Genomic DNA, 12,086 nt, shown 5'->3' on the forward strand with positions numbered 1-12,086 from the left:
TTTATTATCAGTGGGAGAGAAAAAAAGTGACCAAGAAAATATCCATAACTATCCATGCTTTTCTTATTGTTATAAAACCTTTATGAAAATAATCTATAAACATATCGACAGCATCCTTGAAGAAAGTATGAAAATGGAACAGGCATGCTTTTACAAAAGATTCTACAACAGATCGCATCTTTACAATCACAGAATTGACTGAAAAGGGTACAGAATACAATATCTCTGTGCTTGTTTACAGACGATTTTTAAAAAGTATTCGATTCGGTATAGCAAAATGCTGCCTTAAAGGTTCCCCCCTCCAACTAAGTGTCTGCTGTATATGTTACACTCATACAAAGAGGATAGTAACAGAGATAACTATTTGACTGTCATCTTATTAATACCAAGTGAGGCATAAAACAAGGAGAGACATACCTGCCAAAGATTTACCCGCCTGATGGAAGATTTTCAGCTGAGTACAAACAGAAGTGATTCCCTAAAGAAAACAATGCACTTTCTATGTCTTAAGATTTTAGACCTTTTCTTATGCTGTCCCATCTGCCTGAAATGATCTTGCCTACATCTCTGTCAAATTCCTACCCATCCTTCAAAAACCAAGTATCACTCTCTCCATGAAGCCTTCTCATTGATCCAATTAAATGTAGATATTCTCCCTATTCTGGAGCCCATGGCATTTAGGCAAACAAATAACAATGGCAACTCCTAACCTCCTCCTCCCTTGCCAATTATAAGTTCCATGAGAATAACAACTGTGTCTTTACTTAGTCTTTTATCATTCATCTCACACAGGACCTTTTGCACATTAAGTTAATTCTAGTATTTGTTTAGCTGAAATTTAGGCACATTGTGAATACCAGGAAAAAAAAATCAAGTTATCATTTCTCTCTCTTAATGCATTTGAACCCAGAAATGTGAAAACTCTGAAGGGGCTTCCTGTATAATGTGGTCTTTAGCTCCCCGGTCAAAGGATAATAAAGATCTTAAATAGAACACGGAGGTCACGTAGTCCAGGTCCAACCTCATAGGAGCATCTGTGGGCCAGACGTCAGAACCTGTACCCCAGAACTTTGGTCTATGGAACTTTAAATATACAAGGAACTAAGAAGATTCAGGTATAAAAGTTCTGAAGTCTAATATTCTAAGAAACATTCCTTTTTCATCCCTCTTATCTTTTCCTCTACTTTATGAGCTTTCCCAACATACCACTTTAATTTCTATCGTTTCTAACTGATTCTTGAATGCACCTACTGTGTCTGTTCTGAAATAATGTTTGACAACAGGGATATACTGCAATGAATGTGTTCCTGAAAAGGTGTGCCTTAACTCAATCATTTTACATTAATTAGAAGATGTGGACTTCCTTACAATGAAATCTTTTTGGAATGAAAATGATTTCAAGTCCCTTAGAGTGAACATAGATTTTTTTATTTTATAAGTGAAGGACAAGTATATAATCTAAACTACAAACCACTGTTCTAAAGGTGACACAGGAGAAAACTGCAATGTAGCCATTCCAAAAAAAAAAAAAAGGCTCAAGGAAAAATGCTGTTTTTTTAATTGTCAACTCCTATAATCTATACCTCTACAAGTGTTTTATGTCTTCCTGGACTGCTGTAAATGAACATTCTATTTCAAGGAAATCTAGGTTTAATATAAAGTGATAATATAATTACATAATATAATTTAATATAAAATTTACTTTACCCTCTCATTTATCAATTTATGAAAAATTCTATCAACCTCCTTTTCCTCTCCCCTCATAAAAGCACCCCACAAGAATAATTTTTTTGGTAAAAATGTTTTCCAAACTGAATCAACTATAATTATCAACACAAAAATCAATCCTTTGCAAAAAGAAAGTATTGGACTGCTGAGTACGTGACTTTTTTCCATCACCACCCAAATAAAATCATGGGTTTTTTTTAAATCAAGGGATAGCTCTAAGAACCAAAAACAACTATTCTAAAATTAACTTGGGAGAACCTAGCAAGGTTGCCATTGTGAAAACAAAACACAAATTAACTATTTTTTTGTTATAAAATAAAATAACTGAGTAAATCTTAAAAGAGCATCAGCAAAACTTCAAATACCTTCAGCAAAGTATGAGCCCATCTTGTTTTATGAAGCTTAAATTCTAGTATGAGTTTCAGGAATTAGAGGCAGGAGATGTTAACAGTGCAGAAAGAACAATATATATACAGGAAGAAATGAAATTGTGTCACATCACAACTGCAAACAATGAAGGCAAGTTTAAAAAAAGAACAGCAACAGTCTGTGCCACCCAAAAGAGTGAAAAGACCTAAGATTTATATCTGGAATGGGCCTTAGATCATCTGAGAAAGGTTATAAGGGAATTAAGAGGACAAGAGTAATGAAACTATTTTTTAAATTTGTTTTATAAAACAAAAACTAATAAATCAGAAATAAATTACTGCTTGAATGTTAAATAAAAATAGTATATTAAGCATGATTCCCACCACTCAATTTAAGAATACGTTCCCTCCCCAATCTTCTAACACTAGGCCCCTTAGGCATTTCCTTTAGCCAATAATCAACTCCTAATCAGGAGGCCCAAGGGAAACGCAGATTAATTTCACTTAAATCAACATTTATTAAGCCCTGGTAAAGGATAAGGCACAAGGCAGGTCAAAAGGGATACAAGGACTCCACTGGGCCCCTTCTACCCCACCCCACCCCACCCCAAAAAAGAAAAAGTCTTTTCTCTGAAGGAACTTGCCTTCTACTGGGCAAATTCAACAGGCCAAAAGTACTTTTTGACAAAAACCAACACCAACAGCAACTGAGTCTCCAAAATGTTAAACTGTGGTAAAGTTATCACTTTTATAAGTTTGGCCAGCACAGAAGTATTTGACTCAAGCACTGTGAGTTTCTAATTCAGGGGAAAAATATTGAAGAAATAGTTAAGTTTTAAACAGAACTGAGTCTAAGCCAAACACTTAAATATTTTTGCTGCACTTCATACAGGTTTACCTTCAACAAGAAATATTAAAATGTTTATTTCATCATTTTACCTTCAACAAGTGGAAAGAAATAAAAGACTTTCAATATGATAAGGATAAGACAAAAGAACTTAAATTAACTAAATCGTAAATTTATGCTTGCATTATCCCAATAACCTGCTAGTGGTTCCAACTGCCTCAACTCTCTCCAGTTCAACTTTCATTCAACCAGCAAAGTGATTTTCCTGTAGGGAAGATTTGCCTTCCTACAGGGACGCCAGCACCCCGCACTCAAACTCCAGTGGCTCCCTACTGCCTCTAGGATCAAATACAAAACCCTCATTTTAGTGTTCAAAGCCAATTTTAACCAACCCCTCCCCCCTTCCAGTCTTTTTACACCTTACAACCTGCCACACATTCTTCAATCCAATGACAAAGACCTCCTGGACGTTCTTTGGAACAAGAAATTCCATCTTTCCTGGAGGGAGGGAGGGAGGGAGGGAGGGAGGGAGGGGCAGTGCTGAGTTGCATTTTCTCTGGCTGTCCCTACTATGCCTGGAGTGCTCTCCCTCTTCATCTGTACCTACAGAGGAGACCTTCCAGGCTTCCTTCAAGTCCCAACTAAAACCGCTCCTTCTGTAAGAAGCCTTACTCAACACCCCTATTAATTCTAGTGCCTTTCCTCTTTTAATTAATTACTATTTTTCCTGTATGTAGCTTGTTTGTAGGTATTTGTTGGCTCCCGAACCAGTTTGAGAGCTCTTTGAAGACTGGGACAGTCTTTTACCTCTCTTGGTAACCCCAGCACTAAGCACAGTGCCTAGCCCATAACAGGTCCTTAATAAAAATTTATTATTGACTGACTAAATCCCCTTGAAATTATCTTGCAGCTAGAAAGCTAAGATAATTTTCAAACTTCAAAGAAACAACCAGCAAAACAATCACAAAGTGAACCATAGGGTCATATTTAAAACATCTATTTTATCATAAAACATATTTGCTCAAGTTAGATTATGGAGTATTTATGTTCAAAGAAGGATGATAATAAATGGTATTTTAATTGTTTTCCAGTTATATGTGTGTGCTTTTCAAAGCTTCAAAGGGTCATCATCTTCACCCAATATAATGGACACAGTATGAAACTCAGGAGATTTGTACCTAAACTGCTGTGTTTTTCACCATTCTAATGTACTTATGACCCTGAACAAAATACCAGAATGAGAGCTGCCTTCTTGGTCAATAAAATGGAATATAACAGATCTCTCTAGCAAGCTTTTCATAGGAAAAGTGAAAAGTTCTATACAATACTAAGTATACCTTAGAATGAATACATTATAAAATTTCCATTTACAGCAATTAACAACAAAAATCAGAAACAATATTGGGGAGGTCACTTAAATATTTGAGGATGGGGGATTTTATTTTGGTCTTGAGTTAAAACAGATTTTGAGTGAGAAGAGCCAAGTTCAAATTTGAGCTGTGCCACTTAGTAGCAGTATGACCCTCAGGCAAGAACCTCTCTGGGGCTCTGTTCTTTCATCTGCAAAAAGAAGTTACATTAGATAATTTCTCAAGTCCCTTACAGCTCTAAACCCTATGATACTACATGGTTTCATTAAGTAAATAACTAGGAAAAGTTTTTTTCTAACTTCTAACTGTCACTTATGGCCAATATAAACTTCAGCAACTAACATGTAACATTAATCAAAAAGGTGGCCATTTCAGCTTGATTTTTTAAAGACAAATTTCAAATAAAGTTGACACAGATTAGTAGTTAAGTATGGTATACCTTACAAGCAAATAAAACCAAGAGAAGATCAACTATTCAAAGGAAAGCCACAGTTATTTACATCTTAACCAAACAAAAATTTTTAAGTCTTCAGTATAGCTCTGTCTTGGTAGAAATACATTCCAGGAAGCCTTGTATCTATACACATCATAAAACAAGGATAAAGTAATTCAAGTTACATGTTATATATAAGTATACAAATATTGGAGGGAGAAGGAAAGGAAGACCGTTACTGAAGAATATATGAAACAGTTTGAGGTCCTGTTGTATCACATTTTGAAATTAAGTTGATTGGTAAGAATGAGACTCAAGGAAGGGACTGGCAACAGTATGGAAACTGATCACACTCACAGTGACTTCTCAAAGAAAAATGAACTTCTTTCTGCTGTCTTACTGCCACTTAAAAGTACCCATGCAAAGTTCACCTCAAACTTGCTGCCTTTAAAAGTTAAAGAAAACTTTTTAAATGGCATCATAAAGTTACATCCTAATAGAAATCCCTCAACAAAGCTGAAACCAAAGGACAAAGATCTTGCACAAAGGAAAAATAAGGTCACTTTATTTTAACTTCTTAAGTTTACCCCACTTCTTAATTACGAAAAACACATACTGACAGTTCTGCTTGTCACAAACTTTTTACAGTGTCGTTATGAAATTTCCAAATTACACTTCAGAACTACTTTGGAACCCTAAAGCACTTAGGAGTTACAAAGCAACACATTCTTGGGGAGAAAACATCTTCCCACACACATTTCAACCGGACGCGGCCAGCGTGATCACCTCCTTCCCATTCAACAACTCCACTAAGACGGCGATGCGACACCACTGCCCAGCTGCCAGGATAACGAAGAAAATTACTGGGTTCCACTTCCGCCAACAGAACCAGTCGGGCAGAAATTCCCGATCCGTCTGTCCCTGGATGCGCGACACCATTTCGAGCCTCGGCAGAAGCGCGGGGTTCCCCCGTCCTCGGAGGCAGCAGCCGCCGAGCACCAGCGGCGGGCCCTAATTAGAGCCCCCCACCCCCACCCCGCTCAGAGGCGTCCGCAGCTGGAGGACCCCCTCCCCCCGCCCAAGCCCTCCCAGGACTCAAGGACCAGAACGTTACATGAGCTCCCGAAGCGCTGCGCTCCGCCGGCCAGGGCCAGGGGGCCGGGCACTCAACTTCTCGGAGGGGCGGACGGGAAGCGCCCGAGGGGAGGGGAGGGGAGGGCACGGCCCGCCGCACTGCAGGTCTGGGAGAAGCTGACACAGCGCGGACTCGGCCGGCCGCCGCCCCCGGGGGCCCGGAGGGAGAGCGCCCCGGAACGTCGGCGGCCACATGGCTTCCCGGCCCCGGGGGTTCCCGGGGGCTGGAACCATGGTTAGGGCCCAAACACAGACGCACTCCGGGGGGGTCCGGTTCCCCGCGACTCGGTACTCCCGGGGATGCAGGGAAAGTCGGGGATCCGGGTGCGAGGGTCGCGGAGTACTAGCGGGGGAGTGTGGTGAAGGGGCAGGGGCCGCCGCACGCCCCTGGGCCCGGCCCCGGGGGACCCGTTCACCCAAGGGAACCGCCCGCAAAACCAAGCAGCCGGCCCGACCGGGGCCCAGAGAGCAGCCTCCGGCGGGAAGATGGCGGCTCCGGTGACAGGAGCGAGACGGGCGGCGGCGGGTCCGAGCTAGAGGAGGGCAGGTCCCCACCCTGGCCCCGGGGGCTCCCGGCCCACCCCACCCCCCCGCCCGGCCCCGGGGCAGCCCCGACAGAAGGAGGAGACATACGCGAACTCCCGCGTCGGAAAGGAGAGAGCGCCGAAAAGCTCTCGGGCTCGGCTCTCACCTGTCACAGCCGCCGCCGCTCCAGCTCCGGATCCGGCTCGGGCTGCTACTGCCGCCGCCGCCGCCGCCGCCGCCGCTGCTCCTGCGAATACCGCCGCCGCCGCCCGACCCCGGCCACGGGCGCCTCCGCCGCAGCCCCGGCTGCTCCCAGCGACCGCACCACACGCGGGGACCCGGTTGGGGGGAGGAGAGGGGAAGGGAAGGGGGAAGGAAGAGGCGGAGCGGGCGGGCGCCGGGAAGGAGGGGGAGGGTGGGGTGGGGAGCGGCGCGGGCTGGGCGGCTGCAGCGGCGGCGGCGGCGACAGCGGACGCTTCCCCTTTCAGGCCCGAAAATGTCTCAACCTCGAGACTCCAAATCTCCAACGCTCCTTCCCGTTCGCATGAGAACCCACAGCCCCCCACTTCCGGGACCCGGGCGGAAGTCCCTCCCACTTTCCCTTCCCCACTCCTCCTTTCGAATTTACCCACCCAGACCCAGAGACTGGCGGTCTCGGAAGCCGGGAGAGCCTCACGTCAAGCGCGAGGCGGCTCGCCCATTGGAGGACCTGCTCTCCCTCCCTTCCCCGCCCCCTCCCCACAGCCGAGTCCATTCTGGTACTCCGCGCGCACCCCCAGGCCGGCGCTTCTGATTGGAGCAGGTCCGCATGCCGCCGACGAGCGGCCCCTAAGGCTAGCGGCGAATTAGTTGCTGAGTCCCACCCCGTCCCCCCACCGGGGCTGATCTGCTTTCCACTAGCCGCGCCTCCCCTCCCCCGCACCGTCCTCTCCGCGCGTCTGCTGGCGCGGCGCGCACGTGGCGGCTGGTAGCCACTCTAGGCTCTCGTAGCGACCGTTGCGGGGGCTGGAAGGCTTCGGCGGCGACGGCGATGGCTGCAGCTGCGGCTGGGAGGGAAACTTCCTCCGGTGACGGCTGGCCCCGTTTCTTAGGAAAAGAGGAAGCCGGCGTCATGGGCAACCCCAAGTTCGAGACCACCCTAGCGGCCGACCGGAAACAGAAAGCGCTGGCCCCGGTGGTTTCCCCCGCGGTCTCGACACGTTTAAAAACTCTTGAAGTAGCGGGGCGGACTCCGCGTGCTGGCCCGGCTGGTCCGGACACAATCTGTGCCCCCTGGATCGGCCAGCAGGGCTGGGGGCCCCGAAGACGGGAGAGGCAGCCGAAGAAGACGGCAGCTCTTCTGGACCCCTGCCAGGCCGCTTTTCACCGAGGAGGAGCCGGGAAGCGTACGCACCCCGGCGGGGGAGGGGGTCTGCAGCCGGCCAGAAGTCCTGTGGAGGCAACCTGGGGCGGCCCTGGGGGAAACGCGTTTTCTATGGCCCAAGCGCTCGGCCCTGGCTTGGCCCCTTTGCGGTTTGCGCAGCCCAGCCAATTTGTTCCTGGTTCCTAAGCGTGGTTGCTTTGCACGCTGAGGAGGTTCCAGGGTAAAGAATTGTCCTCTCTGAGGTCTGACCGCTCGGTTACCTAGGATTCCTTTGCAAGTGAGCGGACATGCATTCCTTCTTTCGGCCACCCAGCCACGGCTTAGTTTTTTGCGACTCAAGTAGACCCCAGAAACAATTAGGCCCTCATCTCTTAATGCCTGCGAAATCTGTAGGCCAGTCTGCTGATAAAATAATTCCCTTTATACAGCCATATAATCTCTCTCCATCTTGTTAATCCAGTATTTCTGAACCAGGTTGTGAATCGGAAGAGACTGAGAAGTTGGAAGGGAATTACATAGAATGCTGTTGGGCTCAGAACAGCTGTTTGCTATTGACTCTATAAGCAGTTCTTTAAAACTATGCCTATTATTCTCCCTCGATAACCCTTTTATACTGAATTGTCAGTTCCTGCTTATCCCTCTGCCCTGGACCTAAACACCTCATTGCCTCTCTGCCTCTCCAGACCCCCAGTTACCTGTTCCCAAAAGAAAGTTGTCATATGGCTCTTCCCTTCCCAAGAAGCCGAGGAGTCTGCCACAATTTCTTCCGTTTTGGAGCAGTAATGTGATACAAGGGGTGGAGCACTCTAAACTCACCTAAAATGAAAAAGTTAGAGACTCGCTCTAGGGAATTCGAACACATCTTCAGCGGAGTCCCCTTGCTCTCAAACACAGCATATCCAATGGTTTTCCAGAGAAGCAAAATTTCTTAAAAAGGCAAGTATGTTCGGTTTCCTAGTTTAGGCTTTACACCTGGTTTCCTTATTGTTCGTTGCAGTATTTTTATGGAGCAGTCTAAGGACTTGAGACATACAGTTTTAGACCGTGGCAGTGGAAAGGATTTTACGAACCGTCTAATTCATCCTTATTTTACAGTTAAGGAAACTGAAGCCTAGAGAGGTGAAGGGCTCCGGATCAGCTACGGCTTCCGTCCACCAATCTTTTTATGACACTAAGGCGTTCTACAAAAAAGTTTGTTCCCTCTGAAAAAAAACTAGATCTCGAAGATTCCTTTTCAACCACACTTGTGAATCTTCGGAATACAGTTCTGAAACCCCTATTTCACATTTTAACAATCCTACTAATCCTTAGAAGATAAAGCTTTTAGACCTTGTCCTTGGGCTTGCTCGAGCGCTTGTTGAATTGAACTGTGTAAAGGGTCACCGTTGTAATCATCACAGGCCTTGGCCAAAAAAAATTTAGATTAAGTTATGCATTCCTTTTGATTCTTTTCAACTATAAAGAGTAGTCTTGATTTTGATAACTGTTAGAAGAGGAAAAGCATATTCACAAAAATAACATTACTAGACGGCAATGATGAAGGATTGAAACTTCTGAAAAGAGTTTGCCAGTCTTACTGCCCTGCCCAAGTGTCCCTGCTTTGGTTGCCTCTACTTTTAGCCTGTCAAATTGTAAACCAGGGCAAACTACCTGATAGCTTACTCTTTATACAAAACTCTGTGTATTGATACTGTTAAAATTTCAGCTTCAGGTCCTAAACAGGTAAATTTTTTAACCTTTTTATCTTCTACAAAGGCATTACTACAGAGGAGTTAATGGGCAGGTGAGTGGTCAAAAGGCAAGTCTAGTCATCCAACTAACGAGTAGTTTTTCAGATAGGTATTACCTCTTTCAAAAAATTTTAAAACACAAATAATCAAGACCAAAGTATTAAAATATTTTTTGTTTCCTAAGAACACAATACTAACTACACAATAAATACACTGTCACGTCCTGCACAGAGAGATGGGGTCAGTGGTATATTTTTAGCATCAGGCTTTTCTTTGTAGGAGTGCTTTGACAATATTGCTACCACCCAGAACTTTCTCTGATAAGAGGTACATTATTTTCTCTTCCCTAACATCTCCCATGTTTATATTGCATTTTCTCTCTTGCCTTATCCCATACCTTGGGAAATTCATTGGGAGGGCATTATCCCCATTACTCAGAAATTTTTGCTGGCAGAACTAGTCAATGGTCAAAAAACATTAAGTGCCTACTAGGTACTAGACACTGTGCTAAGCACTGGAGATTCAAAAATAAAAAAAGACAGTCTGCCCTCAAGAAGCATGCAATCTAATAGAATACAACACACAAAAGGAAGCTGAAAGAGGGGATGAGAAGGTACCCAACATGGGGCATGGTAGCAAAGTCCCAAGGTAATGCAGCCTGGTGAGAAAGAAGAGTGAAGCGAAGTCTCTCCTTACCATGAGATTTCAAATTCATGGCCCCACCCCTACACTCAGAGAGGCAGCAAAGCGGCTCTGGTTTCGACAAGTAACTCACTGTGTTAGAATTACGTAGAGATATACTAACTGTAGTGACAGGCTTCATCACAATTCAAGATTAAAAAAAATTACTTGCATTTATGTATCATTGTATACCTTTCACATACCTTTATAACTATTATTTTAGTAATGTATGTTTTGCAAGGACCTAAGCATAGAGTTGATTTGGCATAGGAACCAGGCAATCCCTGAACATAGGAGGAAATCGGCTTCTTTTGAGGTAATGGGATGTATCATTTGAAGCAAGGGAGAGTCTCCTTTAAGGACCTACTGTGATGTCTCATGGGGGCAGCTAGGTGACCCAATGGACAAGGTGCCCCACCTGGAGTCAGGAAGATTCATCTTCCCAGTGTCCAAATCTGGCCTTAGACACAAGCTTTGTGACCCTAGGGAAAGCACCTCAGTTTCCTCATCTGGAAAATAGAATTGGAGAAGGAAATGGCAAATCACTCCATTACCTTTGTCAAGAAAACCCCAAATGAGACCTCAAAGAGTTGAGCACAACAACGAAGGCAATTGAACAACTATAATGTCTCTTAAGATGGTGTGACAGTGACCCTGGAATCTCCAAGGCTAAACTACAGACCACAGACTTCCAAACCTGGCAAAGTTTCATATATCCACCTAATGATGTCTGTTGTTGGAGCACCAACCTAGTTAAATTCAAGGCTAATCATCAAATTTGCCCTGTGGCCAATCACTATTAGAATTTATAAATCATGGATTTTTTTTACTACATTTCTTTTACTACATTTCATTTTACTACATTTCTTTAAGACAATCCACTAAGGCATAGTGGAATTGGAATCTTCTTTGGTGGAAAAATACCCAAACCTGTGAAATTGTAGATTTCACACTGAAGAATTGTAGATGAAATGTAAGAAAATACAACATAAATAGGAAGGTGATTTTGGATCTAGTGAAATCAAACACAAAATATGTTAGAACAAATGAGATACTACACTACATATTGTAGAATCTCATCACAGAAACTTATGCAAATATTTAACCTTTTACTTTTAGTATTACAGAGTGTCATTTGTACAGTTACATGTTTCTGGGTCTCTTTTTGCCCCAGTTCATTTTCTGTGATATAATGTTACAGAGTAGGAATTATTCTAGTAGTGACTATTTTGGTATTATACTGTATGTGCGTGTTGTAACATATAATCATTAAGACACCCCATTTAGATCTCTTCTAATATTAAAATCAAGTCAAACAGTTCATTTCAGTACAGGTACCTATGTGCCTAGCACTGTTTTTCAGAGCTTCTTCAAAATGAAGTTAAAACAGCTGTTTTTACCTTATGGAGAGGAGTAAAGTGGATGGTTTTTATCGCATTAGGCATTGGACCCAAATCATCCTTAACAACAGACCAAGGCCATAGAGTGTGGTTAAACAATATCAAAACTACATAGTATTGGGGCAGCTAGGTGGTACAGTGGATAGAGCACTAGCCTTAAGTCAGGAGGACCTGAGTTCAAATGCAGCCTCAGACACATAACACTTACTAGCTGTGTGATTCTAGGCAAGTCACTTAACCCCAATTGCCTCATATAAAAAAAAAAACAAACTACATAGTATGCCCCAAAAGTCCTACTGCAGTTTTAAGACTAGTGTTAAACTACATAAGAACTTTTAGAACACCCTGTATTGGGTGAAGCTCTCATACTGTTAGGTTTAATAGCTAAAAAAAAATACATATATGAACAGTATGTTAATTATATATTCTGTGACAACACCTAGAATGGCTAACAAAGGGAAGGGGTTTAGGTTGTAAATCATATACTTATAGAAATTGTCTAGTCCA

At 43.7% G+C, this 12,086-nt stretch overlaps 1 protein-coding gene across 4 annotated transcripts in view; it reads right to left on the reverse strand.

The window, feature by feature from the left end:
- Nucleotides 1–10,617, reverse strand: part of LARP4B (La ribonucleoprotein domain family member 4B) — a 161,879-nt gene extending 151,262 nt beyond the window's left edge. For 3 of the 4 annotated variants that reach the window (XR_003567214.1, XM_027841048.1, XM_027841046.1), the window contains exon 1: nucleotides 6,572–6,635. The gene's annotated coding sequence lies outside the window, so the exon portion shown is untranslated. Of the gene's footprint in view, nucleotides 1–6,571; nucleotides 6,636–8,463 lie in introns of those variants that run through there. The other variant, XM_027841047.1, reaches the window with a different exon arrangement.
- Between the last annotated feature and the right edge of the window lie 1,469 nt (nucleotides 10,618–12,086).

Source organism: Vombatus ursinus, unplaced genomic scaffold (assembly GCF_900497805.2).
Source record: "Vombatus ursinus unplaced genomic scaffold, bare-nosed wombat genome assembly UNPS02014852.1, whole genome shotgun sequence".
NCBI classification, from domain to species: Eukaryota; Metazoa; Chordata; class Mammalia; order Diprotodontia; family Vombatidae; genus Vombatus; species Vombatus ursinus.